The sequence below is a fragment of the Ambystoma mexicanum genome, chromosome 4q (genome assembly GCF_040938575.1).
Source record: "Ambystoma mexicanum isolate Mex_15411 chromosome 4q, UKY_AmexF1_1, whole genome shotgun sequence".
NCBI classification, from domain to species: domain Eukaryota; kingdom Metazoa; phylum Chordata; class Amphibia; order Caudata; family Ambystomatidae; genus Ambystoma; species Ambystoma mexicanum.
This window is the reverse complement of record NC_090928.1, coordinates 1,119,889,680-1,119,898,265: the sequence shown is the minus strand read 5'-3', so window position 1 is coordinate 1,119,898,265 and position 8,586 is coordinate 1,119,889,680.

Below are 8,586 nucleotides of genomic sequence, written 5' to 3'. Positions count from 1 at the left end.
ACAGGCCTATTACTACAGTCCCATTCCTGCTTAACATTCTGGATCACGCTGCTTTCCTTCAGATGCAGGAGTACCTGGAATCGAATAAACTACTGGGTCTTAGGCAATCAGGCTCCCGGCCTAGGCACGGAACTGAAACTGCCCTCAGTGATTTGAAAACACAAATTGAGGATTTGAAAGACAAAGGGAAACTAGCTCTGATGCTCCTACTGGACCTCTCTGCAGCTTTTGATCTGGTCAACCACTGTATCCTCTGCCAACACTTCACTTCAGCGGCCAATTTTTCTTACTCTGCCACTTCCTGGATTAGATCTTTCCTGGACAACAGATCTATGCGGGTCTTCTCCCCCTCTGCAGCCGCCGAGCCCTCTCCTGTTCGTTGCGGAGTCCGCCAGGGTTCCTATGTGTCGCCTACACCATACAACGTGTTCACTAAACCTCTCTTTGATATTCTTGATTATCTGGGTGTCACCTACACAAACTATGTTGACGACACCCAGATACTCATCCCTATCACTGGAGACCATCTAGTGGACACTAAATCATTGAATGACGTTTAACTGGTTATCCAGGCTGGATGGCTCAACAAAAGCTTTGTCTTAACGATGACAAAACAGATCTACTCATCCTTGGCTCGCAACTTCAACTTAGCAAACTTGATCCGGCATTTAAGTCCTTTATCATCGACGGCAACACCATCAAGGTCTCCACCGATACTAAAATTCTTGGTATCTACCTTGATGCCACCCTGTCACTTACTAGACAAACTAACTCTGTTACTTCAGCCGTGGCCTACACATGCAAACTCATCACCGCATGTCGCCCCTTTTTCTCCATGGCTAACTGCATCATCTTAGCCAGAACACTTGTCATGTCCAAGATTGATTATTGCAACGCTCTCTATCTGGGGACCAGCCAACAGAACCTTACCAAATTGCAGGTCACCCAGAATAACGCCATCAGGGCAGCCCTCAACATACCAAGAAATAACCACATATCAGACAGCAGACGCAATCTGGGTTGGCTCTCAGTAGCCCAGAGAATTTCACTGAAAACACTTGCCCTCACCCATAAGTGCCTTGCTAACCAGGCTCCCACCTACCTTGCTACACGTTTTTTACCCCGCACTTCCAGTCGACCGCAGAGAACTGCCCAAATCAACTGCCTCGCCCTCCCTAGGTTCAAACTGCAGAGAGCGGGTAGTAGCAGTTTCCCGGTGCTAGCTACCAAACTATGGAACTCACTGCCTAATCCACTTAGGCTTGAACCCTCTTTCCACACCTTCAAATTTAAAACTAAACTGTGGTTACATGATTGTGACAACCCCTCCAAGTAGCGGTCTTACCCGCTATGGAGGCATCACCTTGGTCACCTCTAAGTGTTATCAGGCTCACTTCTGTATATACCTGCTTTGTAAATGTGATTGTATATGAACTGTATATACCTCCTACTATAACTGTAAACTCTTGTTGTCTATATTTGCACTCTCTTGTATTGCATGATTACTCTCTACTCATGTATATGTAACCTAACCTAAGATATGCACCCAGTTGCCCCAGAGCCATGTGCGCTTTACAAATAAAAGAAATACAAATAAAATTACAAATACCTCTATTTTGGCATGGTGTTCCCTGCCCTTGGCCTCTTATTTGATCTGCCAGGTGCGAAACTTAGCCGTTGAAGACAAGAAGCTGCTATTCTGTGGTTAGAAAGAGGAGATGATCAGATCATGTTCATCGCATTTGCTTAGAGCCAAGAATCAGATTATGCATTTGTTCTTTGCTGACTACGCTTTAGTTTGTGTTCAAAGGAGCCTAGGTAATGTAGAGCATGTGTCGATGCCTTTTCTTTGAAAGCAGCTCCTGTATTATAAGTGAACGTGTGCTTAATGCTCTCCCAATACTGGTAGTCTCTTGCTTAAATTTGCCTGGTCTGAGCCAACTTGTCTTAATACGACCATTAATCTGTGACAACTCGCTAGCAGTGTTAGGGAGAATTCTCATTTGTGTGCTAATTCCTTTCTACATTAGAGACCCCAAGCTTTTTTGCTGGACTTTAGGACTTTTCAAATTTATCCTGTAGTGAGTGAGACCTTGTCCCACTCTCTCATGTATTTCTCTTTTATTTGAACCCTGTGTTTCTTATGGTTTTGGAGTCTGACAAATTCCATAGGCATCATCTTTTTGTATTGTGACACACGGCACCTTCAGTACAGTGGCACAGAGCAGTCCTTTGGATTTCTGCTAAGACTTAAATACCTTCTCTTGGATAAACTACTGTTTCCAATGAAATTGACTTTACTTACCATTTTCTCTTTGTAGACCCAGCACACACCATCTTATGTGGAGTGCTGGGGGGTTACTTAGTATCCCCTGTGTCTACCTTCTCATGTAACATTTTTTATGTTACCCTTACTACATTTAATGGCTGGTGGCAGTGGTTTACTTTTCCTACCATTGTGTGTGTTTACCGCAGGCTGAATCCTCTGCTGCAGTATTGCACCCAGGGATGCCCATTTGGTCAAAATGGCCCCATTCTTCTTTTTTGCCATTTCTTGTTTGTAAGGTCCTTCTTGAGATTTACTCTGCGTGCCAAACCAGGTTTGGTCCCTTTGTTTATTTTGTCTTTGGCTTATTTTAAAACACTGTTAAATTAATAAATAATGATTTAATAAAAAAACCATGAGTTTAAGTGTTATTTGAATGCATGTCACTGTGAATCTCTATGCTGCAACCCTGCAGCTCACATTGACCCCTCTTGAGTTAAGCCTGGCTGCTCAGTCACTCTGCCAACTTGTGTAGTACAGGCCAATACCAAAGGTTGGTTTACCTATTGCCAAGAGGACAAGGTTGTTGTAGTCTCCCACAGGGTTACTACATACAATCTTGCCTAACACTGGTGGCAGGCGGTGAGGATATTGTGTACAGTTGTTACATTGAGTATTTTGCTTTGCTTGTGATCAACTAAACCCCCAAAGGGTTAAGCTCCATCAGCAAACAGCAATTGTAACATGTTAAATATGGATATCTCCAATCAAAAAGCCCTGATCATTCTGACAGTAGATCAACTGAAATAAATGTGTGAAGTCAAGAATCTTACTGTTAAAGGAAAGAAAAATAAATTCATTGCAAGGCTGTTGATTCACCAAAGTTTGGGTAGTAGCCAGTAACACCTACTAACCCAAGAAATGTGGAGAATGGTGATGAGTATGACAGTTCAGAGTCTAACTCTATTGTACCAGAGGAGGTAGACGGGTCTCCGGTTAGAAACCCCTCTTTGGCACAGCCTGCCCTTTTGCTTCAACCCATTTCCACTGGCACCCCACAAGGTCCAACATTGAGCCCGGAATATGTTTCTCTTGAGACAATGAGATTAGAAATGGAATTCAAAAAGATGGAAGCTCAAACTGAAGCCAAACATCAGGATATCGAACTCAGGGGATTGGAAATGCAACTTGCTCTTGATATGAAAAGATTGTCTCTTGAAACTGCTTCCCTCCCGGAGTCCTCTAGGTCTTCCAGTCCCAAGAGGCCTTGCCTGCCCAAAGAAGCAGTGAGTATGTATGATGTGAAACTTGATATTTTGGATTGGTTGGGTGCTTTTGAATGCAATCATGGGATTCGGGGTCTCAAAGGGAACGATCTAATTGCCTAGCTTTTGTCTAGGCTCCCCCAGAATACAACTGATGCTGTAATGGAGTTGGGTGAACTAGAGAGACAAGAGTATGAAAATGTGAAGCTGGCCTTAATAGCCAGATAAGGGAAAACTCCTTCCAAAAAGACTGATGGTACCCCTGGGGCTACTTGGGTGTGTGAATGTTTGAAAACTTTGATTGTTGGGTTACAGAGTGAACACCTTTGAAGGAATGAGAAATCGGTTTTTATTAGAATCTCTTTTTGATGCCTGCTCTCCTGAGCTGAGACGGCACGTGGCTGACTCAAATGAGATTGATCCCAAAAAGTTTGCAATGGCTGCTGACTTGTGGGTTGCCAACAGGGCCACTTACAAGGACTCTGGGGCCACTCACAAAAAAGATGCGGAGAAGCAGCACATGAAAGAGGGAAAAGAGAATTATAATTCCAATCATGCAAAAGAGAGCCACACATATAAGAAGGGTAAGCCCTGTGGGAAACCAGGTCAGTCTAGTGAAACCTCTGGTGCTAAACCAGAGGGAGGGCAGCAGAAGCCCCCATTCTAAAAAAACATTTGGTAAATGTTATGCTTGTGGGTCAACTGACCATGTGAAGGGGGATCCCAGATGTAAGGGTAAACCTTCAGGGGTCCACACTGCCTCCTTAGCCTTCATCCCTGAGGAAGAAATTCATATGGCAAGTGTTAACTTTCAACTATTGGATGAAGACCCCAATGGAGTCTCAGCCAGTGTTTCTTTAGTGTCCCTCGGTCTGTGGGAACAACAGAATGTGAATATCTACAACTCCATTCCAGATAACACAAACGAACATTACAAGGACAGTGTACTTGTGAATGATCAGGTGACCCCTGCCATTAGAGACACAGGGGCAAGCAGTACAATGGTTGATGAAAGCTTTTTCAAGCCTGAGGATGTTGCTAAGGCGCCCAACGGTCCTACTTAACTTTCTGGAGGCCCAATCTAGATGGTTCCAATACTGCCAGCTCTCACCCAGTGCAATAATATGACTGTAAGAATACCTGTCAGTGTACAAAATGAGGTGCCTGGGAGAGTCATGTTGGGGAATGACAGCAGATTAGAAACATGATCATGTACTGATCATGGCAAAGAACAGATAATTAACCAGGAATAAGTATCCTGTTACTGTTTAAAGTAGTAAAAAAGGTATACTACGTAGAAACACTAAGGATCTTCCTGATCTAAATCTATGTGTTTCTTGTGTTTCAAAACTTTAAATCATCTTTTGTTTATCTGTTCACTTTTGTATTGGTGTATATGTGTAATTGTGATAACCTAATTATATATATATTTTGTTGTTTTGAACTTCAATCTTTTTAAATTATTATTGTAGCATCTATTTGTGAATATTTATTGCATTATTATTAAATGTTAACAAACTTCAGACATCTTTTTATGTTTTCTTACTTGTGACCTTTTTGAGCACAGAACAGGTCTTGATAAATTACAATGAACAATGACAGAAAAGTGTGCTGTCTGTAGTGTGGATTCCCTTTTCTCTTTGTCCAATACTCCCAGTTAAAGGAAGCAGGAGCAGACTAGATTGGCCAGAGGCAACTTTAGATGATCCTCAATGGGAGGTTACAGAAGTACCTATAACTTTCAGTCCACAGGAAGGACACCCTTCTAATTCCAGGCCAAAGAATGACACAAAGGGGAAACCCAAGGTCTCAGGAAGAAAGAAAGCTATCACCCCAGTTCAAAGGCAAAGACATCCCCGAGAGGACAGTCCAAGGTCACACCAGTGACCCCTCCCCCAGCTGAGTCTGAGTAGGAGGACAACCAGAAGGAGGTTGAACAGATACTGGTGAAAAAGAGCTGGATGAAGCCCTTCTCTATGTTGGAGGTTGGATCCCAAAGACCATCCTGAGCTGCAGTCTTTACTGGCAGAAGGTGGACCCACTAGGGCAGACTTCAGCAGAGGTCAAAGAGAGTGTCATACTCTTGAAGGACTTTGCCAACAGGCAGCTTCCCAGCTGCAAGGGCATGAGCCAGTGAATCATAGGCTGTGCTGGGTGGATGGCTTCCTGTACAGTAAGCCTATTGAGTCTACCCCATGGGGCTACAGAAGACTTGTAGTGCCCCAGCTGGTGAGACCCAAGTTTCTAACAGTTAGCCCATGAGATCCCTCTGGCTGGTCACATAAAACCAAAGAGAGGATATCTCTGCATTTCTATTGGCCCAAGATGGGATCTGATGTAGATAAATTATGTAGACGCTGTCACACTTGTCAGACTTATGGCAAGAGTGGAGTCAGGAATGTGGTACCCTTGGTGCCGCTCCCAGTGATGGGAGTGCCTTTTCAGAGGGTAGGGATTGACATTGTTGGTCCCCTTGACCCTCCCACTTCTTCAGGCAATCGATTTATATTGGTTGTGGTAGACCATGCTACCAGGTATCCTGAAGCCATACCCATGAGGGCTGTTACTGCACAGGTAGTGGCTGAGGCTCTACTTGGTATTTTTAGCAGGGTTGGTTTTCCTAAGGAGGTCATCTCAGACAGGGGGTTTCTTTTTATGTCCAACTACATGCAGACCATGTGGAAAAACTGTGGAGTGACCTACAAGTTCTCAACAGCCTACCATCCCCAAACCAATGGGTTGGTGGAGAGATTTAACAGAACTATGAAGAGCATGATAGGTGCTTTAGAGGAACCCCTTAGAAGAAAGTGGGACCTTCTACTGCAATGCCTTCTCTTTGCTAACAGAGACGTCCCTCAAGACGGGGTTGGTTTCAGCCCCTTTGAGCTGCTCTACGGTCATCCGGTTAGAGGTCCATTGGCCCTAATCAAGGAAGGGTTGGAGAGTGCTCCTTCCCTCAAGCCAGTGAAAGTCACAGACTATGTGCTAGGTTTCCTAAGGAGAATGGCACAAATTATGACAGAAGCTTCTGATAACTTGAAAGCATGTCAGGTTCTGGTCAAACATTGGCATGACCAGAAGGCCAACATAGTGGAGTTTACTCCAGACCAGCTTGTTCTAGTTGTGGTACCTACAGGGCAGGGGGCCTCACAGGACAAATGGATTAGACCCTTCAAGGTTGTGGGCAACCTTGGAGAGGTCAATTATTTAGTGAACTTGGGCAATCCCAAGGAGGCCCCTAAAGTCTATCACACTAACCACCTAAAGGAATAGGTTTCCAGACCAGAACTAGGAGCTTTGCTTTTAGCATCTGATCAGGAGGAGGATTAGAGTGAACCTCTCCCTGACCTCCTCAGGAGACAGCATTTAAATGGAAAGATTGAATGAGTTAATCTCTCTTCAGATCGGACTCTGCAACAGGAGGAGTGCAACGTTCTGTTGAATCAGTTTGCCTGTAACGCTCACCTGATTCCCGCAGAGGCGCCGGTCTTGACTGGGTGAATGCCGTATCTTCAAAGGTGATGTGTAACACACGGTTGGCTCTTTGGGCTGGACCTCTGTGCACTGTATTTCTGACTCGAAGAGTAAGATGTCTGCAGGTAGAAAATATGGGATTAATGAACTGGGGTTATTGGGTGCCTCTCTCCTCTTCCCTTTCTCTTCTCCTGTAGAACCCCAAAGGTTAACACCCTCACCTTAGGTAAGTGAACGCCGAGCTCTCCATCTGCCTCGGGACAGGGTGCCGTAACCAGTTTCTTCACTGGATAAGGGTGCAGGCCTCTTGACCTCAGAGGACTGCTGTCCGTCAACTGCACGAACGGTAAGTTCTGGGCACTTCAAATGTCTTAAAAGTCTTTTGTAATGATATCTCTTGTTTTGCAGGGTTCCGGCGATGGCGGATGGCGGGCTGATGAGAGTTGAGGATCGAACCCGCGTGAGGAATAGAAGCGCCTGGAAGCACGTAAGTAAGCGCTTGTAGCCTGCTTCACGATGCGCACTAACTGTCCCTTTTATCTTGCAGGTACAAGTTCGGAGCTTTAGAGAAGCTGAAGGGTGCTGGAATACCCACTGGATTCAGCGTGGGAAGGAGTAAAGGCACGTGAGTAATAAAGTTGCCCAATGTCTTTAAACGCACCTTCTTTTGTCTTTCAGATGCGGGATGCAGCGCCGAAGGCCTCCGGAGCGTGCGAAGAGCTGGTAAGCTTTTGTCTTTCAGATGCCGGAATGCAGTGCGAAGACCTCCGGAGCATGCGAAGAGTAGGTAAGCCTTTGTCTTTCAGATGCCGGAATGCAGCGCGAGGCGTTGGTGACAGCCGATGGACCAGGTAAGAGATGCGCTGCCACTGAAGACCGTAGTGCTAACCTGTTCTTTCTTTGTCTTTACAGGTGCTGCGAAGACTGGATTCCAGGATGGTAAGCCTTTGTTCCCTTAGGCCCAGGATCAGAAGCAGAAGACACGATGAGCGTTCTGCTGCAGAGAATGCAGAATAACGCAAAGCAAGATTCATCCATCGGGTGTGGTTTAAATAGCCTCCTGTAGTGCTTAGGTATCTCCTTCCACAGCCACGCCTAGGTAAGAAAAGAGTTCCTACTTTCCAGAAGAGTTCCAGTGTTCTGAACCTAGGGAGTGGCTCCTGCCCCCACCCAACAGGAAAAGTAGTCCCAAACAGAAGAGGATCAGGGGTTCAACTGGCAGGTAAGTAAGCAGCATGGTCTGCTGCAGGTAAGTCCACCCAAGCATTATGAGCCCGGCGCTTCCAGCGCTGGGACTGGGCATCTTTATGAGCCTGGTGCCACTGGCGCCAGGACAGGGTCCAAAAGGTCCCAATTGGGACTGGCTGGCACTCGGAACCGGGGTTATGGGTCTGCTTCCAAGGGAGTCGGGCAAGTCCTGATCTTTTGGAAGCAGAGATCATGACAGCACCCCCCCTCAAGGCCCCTCCCAAACCAGGCTTCTCCGGGGGTTTGGGCTTGTTAGGAAATGTTCGATGAAATCTTTTGATTAGACGAGGCGCGTGGACATATTCTGCAGGTTCCCAGGATCTTTCTTGGGGA